Here is a 12,961-nt window from a genome sequence, read left to right as displayed (position 1 = left end):
TGGAGCCCACTACAGCAGTCCAATCCATAGGGTGAGCTGCATGGCTGAAGGGAGGATGCTCCACAGAGACCAGCCAAGGACTCTCCTGAGACCATTCCTGAGCAATTTCTGAGCAACAGGAAAGGACAGGGAAACAGGCAGCAGCACACGGCCTGGCCTCTTTCCTGAGTCCTGAAGGAGTGTCTTTGGGGAATGCCACCAACTCTTGCCTGTCTGCACAAGCACTGTCCGTGCAGGAAAAGGTAAGGGGGGGCCAACTATGCTCTTGCAATATGGAAGTCTCCAGAATGGTCAAAAGCAGCAATTATATGGTGGGTTTTGCCACCAAAAAGCTGTTGCTGCCTCCATCTCAATGAGAAGGTATATGTCTCTCACGCACTGTACCTTACCCAACCTCTACTGTACAGACACACCTTGGAGATGTTGTGGGTTCTGTTCCAGACCATTGTAATAAAGCAGATGCTTCAATAAAGCAGATACTGCAATAAAGGGAGTTGTAATCTTTTTGCTGGTGGAGGGTTGTGCCTTCGATCTGTAAAAACACAGTATCTGCAAAGCACAATAAATCGAGATATTTCTGGTCTTTGGGCTTCCAGGTAAACCTGACTCAGGTCTCATATTCCCAAGGCCCCTTGCACATGACCCCAGCTTTTCCCCAAGTAGTATGAGGGAACCAGGCCAGACATTAGGGGACCTGAATTATTTTTCTTTAGCTGCTAACAACCTCTGTGACCTTGAGTGGGTTGTACCTCCACGTACTCATCTGTCGTGACATCTGTGGGTATGAAGGTCAAAAGAGAAGAGAAATGAAAGCACCCGAGAACTAGGCAGCATTCCAGAAAGGTCAAAGATGGTAACAGCATGGTCAATAGCTTTCCAATAGTGGGAAATAAGAGGCGGTGAACAGAGTGTCCCAAATCTAAAGTCCCTAAGCCACCAAAATGAAATATATTGATAGGAAAGGCCTGCTGGGTATAGTGAAAAAAATCTCATCCCATGCAGAAATCAGGGCAAGGTTTCCAAACTTCCTGTCTAGAGTTTCCATTTGTGAGACGGGCTGTTTTCTGGAGCTGGCCAAGCCATTGGCGGTTGGCGGTTCCACGAGGGGCTTCATCAACAGAGCACAAGGATAGGACAGTTGAGCAAAGGTCAGAGGTTAGTTCCACTGCTGCCAAAGTGACTGTCCCACTGGCAGGGACTGGCCACATTTTTCTCCTCCTGTTTTCCTCTCCTAGTGTGTTTTTACAGTATCTCCACTGGCTGAGGGGATGGAGCTACTGATGGTAGGTTTGTTACAGTGTAGCGATTTCAACTATACGGAATTGGGAAATCTTGTATGTGGCCATTGTATTCACCTAACCTCCACCTCATCACATCCTTCAGATGGCACAGAAGAGGGAGAGAGAGGGGACAGGGCCTTAGGGCCCGGCTGGAACAAGCGCTACTGGAAGCCAAGGGTGTGGAGGAGGACCGTGAACTCCATATGAGCCATAGAGGAGCCAGAAGCTAAGCTCAGAGTCAGGAATACTCAAGCTGTGTGTACCCCCAGGCCACCAGGACACTCCCATATTTGGGGGGAAAAGGAAGGGCAAATGAGATAGTCAGGGTCAAGAGGCCTAATTTTTCCTAGTGGTAGGATCTCCACCCTAAATCCCATGAAAGGAATTGGTAGTGTTTTATGAGAGTTCTTGCTGCTGCCCCAGAGAAACCCTGTGCACACCTGACCCAAGGCTCTGCTCCTCTCCCCTTTGCCCCCAAGGCCCAATCCTCAAGGTCAGACAAGGACATTCTCTTGCCAGCTCCTGCAATGGTAGGGACCAACCTCACAGAGAGCAAGACCTGGCAGCTGCCAGGCACATAGGAAGAAAAGTGGGCTGGCTCAGTGGGTCAAAACAGAGGTGGGCAGGTGGGAGATGAGGACAGGATGAACATAGCTTCCACATGACAGTCCCAGCAAACCCCTGCTCTTCCTGGAAACATTTTGGAACCCAAATCAAAGGTATGGGATGGAAGGAAAGGATAGATTTGTAGGGGGGAGAAGAAAGTAGAAGAAAGAATAATCATAGTAATAACATTACAGCCAGTATTTACTGAGCCTTTACTATAAGTACATTAAGCAATTAACATGAATTAATACATTCAACCCTCCCAACAACCTTATGAAGTAGGTTCTATTATTACCTCATTTTTTAGATTAGGAAACTGATCCCACAGCCAGTATTGAAAAATGTCCCCAGGGCCTCCAAGACACAGCTATCACTCTGAATGGCCAAGAAGAAAAGGCCAACTTGTCTGGGAAATGCCATTTCATATGACAAAATGGGAGCCTGGCAACCTGCTATTGAGAGCGTTTGTCAGAGTATCAAGGAAGAAGACAACTTGGCCCTGAGGGTATGGGCACCCTGTGGTGCTGGCCCACCAGCAGTGGCACCCACCTCCCTGAGCAACAAGGTAAGTGTCCATCATCCTAGATCACTGTCTAATTGGAGGGCTTTCTGTGAGCCTCTGGTCCTTCAGCCTCTTGGATGGGTCTTACTACATAGCACATGGCACAACCAGATCCTCAAATCCTACCCAGGGATGAAGATTTGATGACCAGATCTTTATCTCCTTAGCACAGACTTGTAATATCTGGTGTTTTATATACATTGTTTCATAAAATCCTCAACCCTTCCAGGTAAGTATTTTCATGTCTTCCTTGTATGTCCCATGACAAATGAAGAGTCTGAGACTCCCCTGTTAAGGGATTCCCAGTGGTCAAACAGCTGGTAAGGTCAGGAGTCAAGTCTATGCCTGATTCTGCTCTAGTCATTCGTGGGCTTCTCTGATGGGTCCCATCCTAAGGTTTAAATTGTTTTGGGTGCTGTGGGCTTTGATCTCACCATTCACACTCTCTCCCCAGGCCCCTGACCCAGCAGAAAGCAGAGGCCGATCCCCTCATAAATGTCTTCCATTCAGGGTCTTCCAGTCTTCTGCCCATATCACCTCAGAGGGCTCAGAGGCCTTCTAGGCCTCCCACACCCACCAATGGAAACAACCAAGGTTCATTTTGCACCAAGCCCCAGACCAAGTTCTGAATAGACAAGAACCTTCCCATGTTCTGCTCAGCCCCAACTCCACCTACTGCGCATTAGTTGAGCCTTATCAGGGAGCAAGAACATGATGGGTTTCAGCAGCCTTTGAAGAGAAAGGCTTAAAGAGAAAACAAATCCACCAAATCAGTTCACCCTGGTTGTTTTCCAACTAGAGGAATGATGGGCAAATCAATACTGAGCCACTCCTCCAATGGTCCTGGGACTCACACGCCTCCTTTTGTGATGGCCAGGCCTGCAGCAGAGCGCTCAGAACAGGCAGGTGCCCACCTGCCAGGCATCATGTTGACAAGTCCTACTAACAGTCTTCTTACTAGCACACTCTGGTAAGAAGGGGTGCCCCCTGACAGTTGACAGAAGAAATGGACATTGTGCATTTAGCCAGAAATTCTTACAGGAAGGCCTCAAAGCATTTCATTCTTATCATCTTTTAATCATGTTACAAGGGTGATATGGTTAACCAAATCCAAATTTTCAGGTGCAAAATTTAATTTCCCCAGGTTCCAATGAGTTGAAATGAGACCACCTAGATGGGGAGGAGGAGATGTGACCTGGGGGCGTGACTTGGGCCTTGCCCAGTGACTCAGTGGTCCACAGAAATGACTGCGTCTCTGTAGTACCCGGGCAGTAAGCATCGCAAAGCAAAGCGCAGTGGCGGGAAGGACCTGGAGATCCTCTTGGCTGCTGCAACAAGGATGTGGAATGCTTTCTAGCCATAAACAAAAGAAGAAACCGGAAGTGACATCACAATCAAAACAAACTGGGACTTGAGTATCTACGGTGAATTGGTGACCCCAAATGGAAAAGATCCTGCTCGCTTGCTGTTGGCTATGGAAGGTGGTTGTGAGGCCCTGCGCTCCCACCGGGTGGGCCTTCGCCTGCTGCCTCATGACTGCCCGCTGCAGATATTTCTTAATATCCAAACTCCAAGAATACACTGGATACCACTGTTATAAAACCAAGGGAAACTTATGAAGAAGTTTACATTACTGAAACTACAGTTGAAAGCATGCTACATCAGCAAATCTGGACACGAAGCCCAGCTGATAATGGAAGAGTGTCCCAACAGTTATAGTCCAACTGGCATTAAAATAGGACATCAGCTGGAGTCAAATGCAGAAGCATCAGCTCAGGGTGTTGTCATGGAATGAAATTCATATTGCCTCACTGATCTGATATGAACATGTGTTCTCGATCTGTGAAGTCCTTATGAAAAGGATAGTGAAAATATTCAAGAGCAAGTAAACTCTGACCTGGAGGTGGCTTCCGTCCTATTTAAAGCTGAATGCAATATCCATACATCTCCTCCAGGAATCCAAGGAAGGCATGTCTACAGTCCCTCTACAACAAAGCACTTCTCACCCACAAAACAGTCAGTTACTCTAACCAGTAGACACAGAAGAAATGAGGTCTCAACCACACCTCTGTTAGCAATTCTTTATCTGTCCAACAGTTGGCTGCTCAGTGAGAGATGCTCTATTTGCCACTTGTATGGGACAAGAAAATGATGTCAATCACACGGATGAAGACAGATTTACTCCTCTGATGTGGGCTGGAGTACACAGGCAAATAGCTGTAGTAGAGTTTCTACTTCAGAAGGGTGCTGATCCCCAGCTTCTAGGAAAAGGTCGAGAGACTACACTGTCCCTGGCCTGTCCTAACGGCTACAGAGATATTGTCAAAGTTCTGCTTGATTGTGGCACTTTTGTAGGCTCACCTTTGCTTTGTGCTGTACATGGAAATCATGTGAAATGTGTAAAAATGTTTTTAGAAAATGAAGCTGACCCAACAAATGAAACCGACACTGGATATATTTCTATGGATTTAGCTGTAGCCCTGAGCTGTAGAAGCGTCCAACAGGTTGCTGAGTCACATTTATGGGAGCTGTTCAAAATACCAAGGAGTAGACAGTCTTCAGAAACTGTTGTCTGCCCTTTCCTTTACTTTTTTTTTTTTTTTTTTTTTGCCTACAGTACCCGGGATTCCCAGGCATTTCCTTTACTTTTTGGCCCTTATAAACAATAGCTTTGTTTGCTTATAAGTTTTTAACTCAGGTGCAATATTTACTGATTTTTAGTAAGTTTTAATAAATATTCCTCTGAGTAATTCATTGGTTTATAATAAAATTAATGTTGATGCTTTTTTGTAAATGTGTTTTATAGCATATTTAAAATGATAAATAAAATTTTTGTGGTATGTAAATATTTATGGTACAGATAGTTACCTGTCTTTGTATTGAGTGCTATAATTTAACATTTTCAGGAATTACTCTACTCTATTCATCTTCACTCTTGTATTAATTTACTAACTTTATATAGAGTTTGCTATAAATCCATAGAAAAAATTATTATTGAATTAAAAATGCACAGTATGTTTACAAAATGTTGTAAATAAATAAAGTACATTTTCAGTTTAAAACAATAAAGAGATGTACACCTGGAAGCCCAAATTTCTTGATCTGAAAGACTACCCCCACACACACCATTCTGAGATGGCAATTCAATGGCCGCAAATGCAAAATGCATTTGGGACTTTACCAAATTATAGAGGTCCCATTCACCAGCTGGCCACTCCGTACTCTGTGCCAAGCTCTTTGCATGAATATGTCTTTAAATCTCAAAATAATCCTGTGAAATACCTCAGTTTTATAGAAAAAGTGGAGGCTCAGAGGAGGTGCATGACTTGCCGAGGGTCACAGAATTCGTTTGGATTCACCTGCAGGGTGGGCTCTGATCCAATGGTACCCACCTCTTTTCAGTGTCCACCAGAAGGTAAGCAGTGCCTTCTACGTTTCTTCTTGGCATCCATAAATGCCTGGCGATACCAGGGTCCATAAAGCTTCTCAAGGGAAGAGAGCAAATCCACGCCCCATAGAGCTAGTAGCTGAGTGCAGTGCTGACAATGAGAGCACTGACACTAATTTTGGGGACAGGTCTCCCCAGTAAGCATAAAATCCCGGCCCTGAGAGGAACATATTTGCAACGTGAATTGGCTAGAGGGAAAAGCAATGACCTTCACTGGAGGGTTTCAACTAATTAGTGTTTTTTCTAACACAAAAACCAAGCCTTCAGAGGGCCTTTCCAATAAGGCTTTATAAGCAGTTCTCAAACACTAGGAAAGACTTACCAGGTGTACCGGTTAATAATGCGGATTTTGTAATCCAAGAAAACATGATAATTTCAAGAGAAACATCAACAGTGCTTTATTCAAAATAATGTCCATCGCTAGCTACACATTTCCCCCATCTTTCAGGTAATTAGTGGATAGCATCCCAATAGAACTTTTCTTGTTTTGAGGCAAACCATTCAGAGACCCAATTTTCCACTTCTTTGTATGTTTTGAAGTGCTGCTCAGAAAGTGCGTGTGCCATCAGAACAAGTGCTAATCTGAAGGAGCAAGGTCTGGTGAATACAGCGGGTGGGTTAATACTTCCAAGGCAAGATCTTTTAACGTGTCTTTAACTGGTTTTGAAGTGTGTGATGGTGCATTATCATGAAGCAAAATTACTTTTCCATGTCTTCTGGAACATTCTGGTCATTTTATGATCAAAGTGTGGTTCAAAATGATTATTTGTTGTCGGTAGCGATCAATATTAATGGTTTCACCTGGTTTTAGAAGCTCATAATACACACACCTCCCTGACCCCACCAAACGCAGAGCATTTTCCTTCTGAAGCGATTTGGCCTTGCAGTCAATGTTGATGGTTGACCTGGATCAACCCATGATTTTGTGCTTTTGGGATTCTCAAAATAAACCCACTTTTCATCGCCAGTCACAGTTCAATGCAAAAAAGACTTTCTTTCAAGCCTTTGAAGCAACATTTTACTGATGACTTTTCGGTTTTCCATTTGTTTCTCATTCAGTTGATGTGGCACCCATTTTCCTTCCTTTAAAATCTTTCCCATTGCTTGTAAACGATCGGAAATTGTTTGCTGAGCTACATTTAATCCTTCTGCGAGTTGTTTTTGAGTTTGACACGCATCTTCATCCAATAATGCTTGTAATTGTTGGTCTTCAAACTTTTTCTGTTGATCTGGACGTTGTTTGTCTTTCACATTGAAATCATCACTTTTAAAGCATTTAAACCAGCATTCACAAGTATCTTGAGATGGAGCATGTTCATCATAAGCTTCCCGAAGTATACGATAACTTTCAGCAACACTTTTCTTCAAAATAAAATAATGAATTAAAACCTCCCACAAATGTTCTTTTTTTGGCATGAAATTCGACATTTTTAAAGGTAAAAATATCTATGATGTTAACACCTTCAGCAAATTTGACATATGAAGTTTTGAAGCTTGCTGTCAATACAACAAAATAGCATACATATCAAATCGCATATATATGAACATGTGCAACTCCATCTATTGAAAAAAATCCGCATTATCAACCAGTATACCTGGTATTGCTGACTCCTTCAGCCATAGTAATATTTCATCTTTGATAAACACATATTAAGTTCCTATTGATTGTGAAAAGAATTGGATTTTTGATGCCTTTTCACTAGTAGCTTATGATGACCTAATTAAGGACATATAAATACTCATGAAACACCTGGAGTAAATGTGGGTATAGCCTTTCTTAGACAACAGGACAGAGGAAGAGACTGGCCTGGGCTTGTGCATGGATGGAATATGGATGCTGCCTACTATACAGCTTGAGTGATTTGATGCATCATCCAGAAAAGAAAAGCTATTTTCTTGAATGGCCTGTTGCACTCACTTTTTTTTTTTTTCACTTAAGGGATCAAAAGCTTTAAAATGCAAATGTTTATGGAATGGTAATAAATAATGCCAAGGCTACTCTTTACCACTTTAACCTGAATTATTCCTTGGGATCAACTTCAAATGTCTAGCAGTCTTGGGGTTGGTTACATGGCACAGGTCAGGAAATGAAATATGTGCGGCCTGGAGAATGGGACACTGAGAAAGAGAAAGGCAGGAGTCATCAGGCAGGTGGGCAACCTGGGGTCTGCTGGGAGAACCCAGAGAGGAAAACAAGACAGAAAGACAGACAGACAGACAGACAGCACAGAGAGACCACCCTGGTCTCCAAACACAGCTACAACCATTTCCCAGAAAACAGAAATCGACACTTCTCTGCAGTCACAGAATAAGGAAATGGAAAAGGACCCTCTTCTCAGATCAAATAAATAGAAATAACAAAGAAAGCACCTACAGTGTTGCCATCTGGTACCGTGCAAGAATGCCCTTCCCTTCCCTTTTATGTCAGCATGCAGCTATAGGTATGTATGTGTCGGTCCACTTCCTCTGACTTTCAGTATGACAGTTTTGCTACTACAAAGCTATAACAAAGGATTGGACACTTTTGGAACCCTATGCTGGTTTCTACTAACATTTTTAAATAGTCTTATGATTGCAATTATGATTATTTAAAGTCAACACAGCAGCACCAGGCCACACGCTAACCACTAACAACTGTAGCTGTGGAGTTTTTGTTTTCCTGTAAAATCATTTTGTGATGTGGCATTAAGGGGTTGAACTAGTTGACTTCCCAGCTCCCCCCGGCCCTGCATTCTTCATCCTGTGTCTGTACAAAGTAAATGGAATGGCCTTGTGTGCACTCTGAAGACAATGACCTTGGAACATGCTGGTAGCATCTGGGGTTGCCCAGGCCCTGGGGGGAAGCATGATTCTGCCAGATGTCACAACCGATTTAAATAAAAGAAAGATGAGAACCAGCCAGAGGGAACTGATGCTTGACACCATCCCTGAGGGTCTGTCCAGTGAGAGCCAGAGCAGTGTGGGGGAGACAGGGGAGATCTCCTCTGCCAGGATACACAGGCAGTGCTTGCTGTAGCCACTGTGATCAGGGCCCAGATATGTCCTTGCTTGTCTGCAAAACCACAGTGCAGGCTGAGAAAGGTGAGAGCTGAAGCCGTTGGGCAAAGGGACAGGATGATGCAAAAGTGTAGGGCCTACAGAAAGGTAGAGGAGTGTGGGGAAGAAGAAAGCATAAAGGCAAACTCACTTTTCCCCTTCCCAAGAGAAGTTTGCATGAGCTAGGATGTCCACAGAGAGAGCTCGGATGGTGACAGATGTTCTGCTTCCAAGAGAGAAAGGAGATAATGATCATCATTTCATATTTAAAACCACAGCTTAATGGCCAGAGATCTTACACACTTCTATGTCCTTCTGCAAAGCCTCTGCAAGGACAACACATTCAACCTCCAAGTCTACCTGGGGACAATGAAACACTGAAAAAGAATTAAATGAAGAAAGCAACCACAGACTTCAGGAACAAAAGTGAGAACTTTTATTTTCTAGCCGGCAAGACTCTCAGATTGCTTTGTTTAATTTCCTTTTAATACTGGAGCACATCTCCATAGTAACTCCAAGAACCGGGGAGCCTCATGAGGCCAGGTGGAGGCTGGAGGACTATCCTCTTTGGGATCATAGAAGACCCCTCAGGGAGGACCATACTTCATTTTGATTTCCTCCCTCGCCATCCCAGTGTTTATGAACTGAAGTGCTCTAGAAAGGCTTCAGGACTGAACGTTATTATGCAAGAAAATAAACAAAATTAAGGAAGAAAAAAGATACTCAGTGAAGTCTCTTCAACAAACCAGAGTGAGAACTTTCTCCTGCTGACTTCTGACTTTTGGGCACAGGAGCTATACCTGACGGAATACAGGAGGCTATCTGCAGAACCCGAGTACCAATTATTTACAAAGCTCTGAGTTTGATTACCCTCAAAGTTCCATACCATAAGGACCTACTGTAATCCATTTTGCTGATGGAGAAACTGAATTGTGTGAGATCATGTGATTATCAAAATGAGATTATTAAAAATGAGAATTGACTAGCATGGATCAAATCCACAGCTATGGTCACATATTACAACGTGAGTGAACCTTGAAGACTTCATGCTAAGTGAAATAAGGAAGTCGCAGGAGGAAAAACACTAAATGATTCCACTTATATGAGGTCTCTAAAGTAGTCAAACTCATAGAAGCAAAAAGTAGCATGGTGGTTGGCAGGGACTGGGAAGGGGCAGGATGGGGAATTGCTGTTGAATGGGTCCAGAGTTTCAGTCATGCAAAATGAAAAAGTTCTGGAAATCTGCTGTATAATTGCATGTAGTAAACAACACTGTACTATATACTTAAAAATTTGTGAAGAGGGTAGGTTTCATGTTATATTGTTTTATCACAATGAGAAAATATCTATAGCTGTGAGTAGCTTAACAGTTGTGTCTGCTCCTTCCTAGTGCTGCTGCAGAGAAGAGTTTGAAGTCTTTTCACTTATACTATAAAGGAAAATGTCTACAGCCATAGCTCTAGTGAAAAGAGATGACAAACATGGCCAAAGACATGAAGAGACATTTCACTGAAAAGGCAATGCAGATGGTAACCATGCTCCAACGAATGGGAGGACATGATTGTAAATCATATATCTGATAAGGGTCTAGTGTCCAAGATATGTAAGGAATTCATGTCCCTTTGTAAAGCCTCTGCAAGGACAGTCAACACATTTAGCCTCCATGTCCACATGAAAACACTAAGAAATAATAATAAGAAGAAAAAAGAAATAATAAAAAGTAACACAATTAGCCCTGGCCTGTGTTGCTCAGTTGGTTGGGTGTTGTCCCATGCACCAAAAGGTTGCTGATTTGATTCCCCGTCAGATCACATGCCCAAGTTGTGGGCTTGACACCTTGTAGGAGGCATGCAGGAGCCAGCTAATCGATATCTCTCATATCAATATTTCTCTCTCTCCCTCTCCCTTTCTCTCTCTCTAAAATCAATTTTAAAAAATGTAAAAAAAAAAAAAACTGGGCAAAGGACTTAAAGAGATATTTCTCTGAAGAAGATATACAAACAACTAGTAAGCACATGAGAAGGTGTTCAACATTCCAGTCATTTAGTAAATGCAAATCAAAACCACAATGAGATACTACTTCATTCCCACTAGGATGCTTGATTCAGTAAGACAGAAAATAACAAATGGCGGACAAGAAGTGAAGAAATTAGAATCCTCATACATTGCTGGTGGGGAAGGGAAATGGTGCAGCTGCTTTGAAAAACAGTTTGGCAATTTCTCAAAAGGCTAAACATAGAGTTACCATATTATCCAGCAATTCTACTCCTAGGTATATACCAAAGAGAGATGAAAATATCTATCAACATAAAAACTTACACATAAATATTCACAGCAGCATTATTCATAATAGGCAAAAGTGAAAACAACTTAGTGTTCATCAACTAATGAATGAATAAGAAAAATGTGGTACACCTATACAGTAAAATATTACAACAGAGATGAACCTTGAGAACATTAGGTGAAAGTAGCCAAACACAAAAGGCCACAAAAATTTGTGCACTCGGGGGGCGGGGTCCCTCAGCCTGGCCTGTGCCCTCTCGCAGTCTGGGACCCCTCTTGGGATGACCACCTGCTGGCTTAGGCCCGCTCCCCAGGAGATTGGGCCTAAGCTGGCAGTCAGACATCCCTCTGGTGGCCTAGGTGCCCTCGGGGGATGTCTACTTGCCAGTGGGGAGCAGGCCTAAGCTGCAGTTGGACATCCTTAGCACTGCTGAGGAGGTGGGAGAGGCTCCTACCACCACCACTATACTGGCAGCCATCAGCCTGGCTTGTGGCTGAGCAGAGCTCCCCCTGTGGGAGTGCACTGACCACCAGGGAGCAGCTTCTGCAGTGAGCATCTGTCCCCTGGTGGTCAGTGTGTGTCATCGTGACCAGTCATTCCCAGTCTTTCTGCTATTAGGGTCAATTTGCATATTACCCTTTTATTATATAGGATAGAGGCCTGGTGCATGGGTGGGGCTGGCTGGTTTTCCCTGAAGGGTGTCCCAGATCAGGGTGGGGGGTTTTCTGGGGTGCCTGGCCAGCTGGGTGAGGGACTGAGGGTTGTTTTCAGGCTGGCCACAGCCTTCAGGGTGGGGGTCCCCGCTGGGGTGCCTGGCCAGCCTGGGTGAGGGGCTGATGGCTGTTTGCAACCTGGCCACAACCCCTTCAGGGTAGGGGTCTCCCCTGGGGTGCCTTGCCAGCCTGGGTGAGGGTCTGAGGGCCATTTTCAGGCTGGCCACACCCTCTTCAGGGTGGGGAGTCCTGCTGGGGTGCCTGGCAAGTTTGGGTGAGGGGCTGATGGCTGTTTGCAGGCTGGCCACCGACCCAGCCACCCAAGCTCCCAGTGCAGGCTGGCTGGAAACAGGTATCTAGGATTTATTTATCTTCTATAAATGAAACTTTGTTGCCTTGAGCGGAGGCCACAGGCAGCCAGGGCAGGCGGGAAGCTTGGCTTCCTCCATTGCCAGGGCAACCAAGCCTCCTGCTTGCTCCATCTCCGTGGCCACAGGCCGCCATCTTGGTTGTGTTAATTTGCATATAGTCGCTCTGATTGGCTGGTGGGCATGGCTTTGGGCATAGCGGAGGTGCAGTCAATTTGCATGTTTCTCTTTTATTAGATTTCATTTATAGAAAATGTCCAAAATTGGCAAATCCCTAGAGACAGAAGGTGAGTGGCAGCCAGGGCCTGGGAAGAGGGCAGAATTGGGAGTGACTGGTAATGGGTTCTGGGTTTCTTTTTAGAGGGATGAAAATGCTTTGGAAATAAATGATGATGGTTGCACATACCAGTGAACAAAGTGTACTTAATTGTACACTTTAAAAGGGTGAGTCTTACAGTGTGTGAATTATATCTCAATGAAAAAAAAAAGATTTAAAATCATGGTGAGATAGTATTACATACCTATCAGAATGGCTAAAAAAAGTGATAATAGCAAATGCTGGCAACAATGCAAAAAACTGGATCGCACGTTGTTGGTGGAAATAGAAATGACCCAGCCACTTTGGAAAATAGTTTGGAAGTTTCTTTTAAAATGAAAAAATTGA

General features: G+C 43.9%; 1 protein-coding gene and 1 pseudogene across 2 annotated transcripts in view; one reads left to right on the top strand and one right to left on the bottom strand.

The window, feature by feature from the left end:
• Nucleotides 1-12,961, bottom strand: part of CCDC3 (coiled-coil domain containing 3) — a gene marked incomplete at its 5' end in the record, with an annotated part of 126,322 nt that overhangs the window by 82,656 nt on the left and 30,705 nt on the right. The window lies entirely within an intron of this gene.
• Nucleotides 2,320-4,999, top strand: LOC308528081 (ankyrin repeat family A protein 2-like; annotated as a pseudogene). Its single transcript has 2 exons — nucleotides 2,320-2,451; nucleotides 4,101-4,999. The product of its transcript is annotated as an ankyrin repeat family A protein 2-like (transcript).

Source organism: Myotis nattereri (genome assembly GCF_964212035.1).
Source record: "Myotis nattereri genome assembly, chromosome: 1".
Lineage (NCBI taxonomy): Eukaryota > Metazoa > Chordata > Mammalia > Chiroptera > Vespertilionidae > Myotis > Myotis nattereri.
Note: the sequence above shows the minus strand (reverse complement) of the source record. Positions and strands in the feature narration are given on the sequence as shown.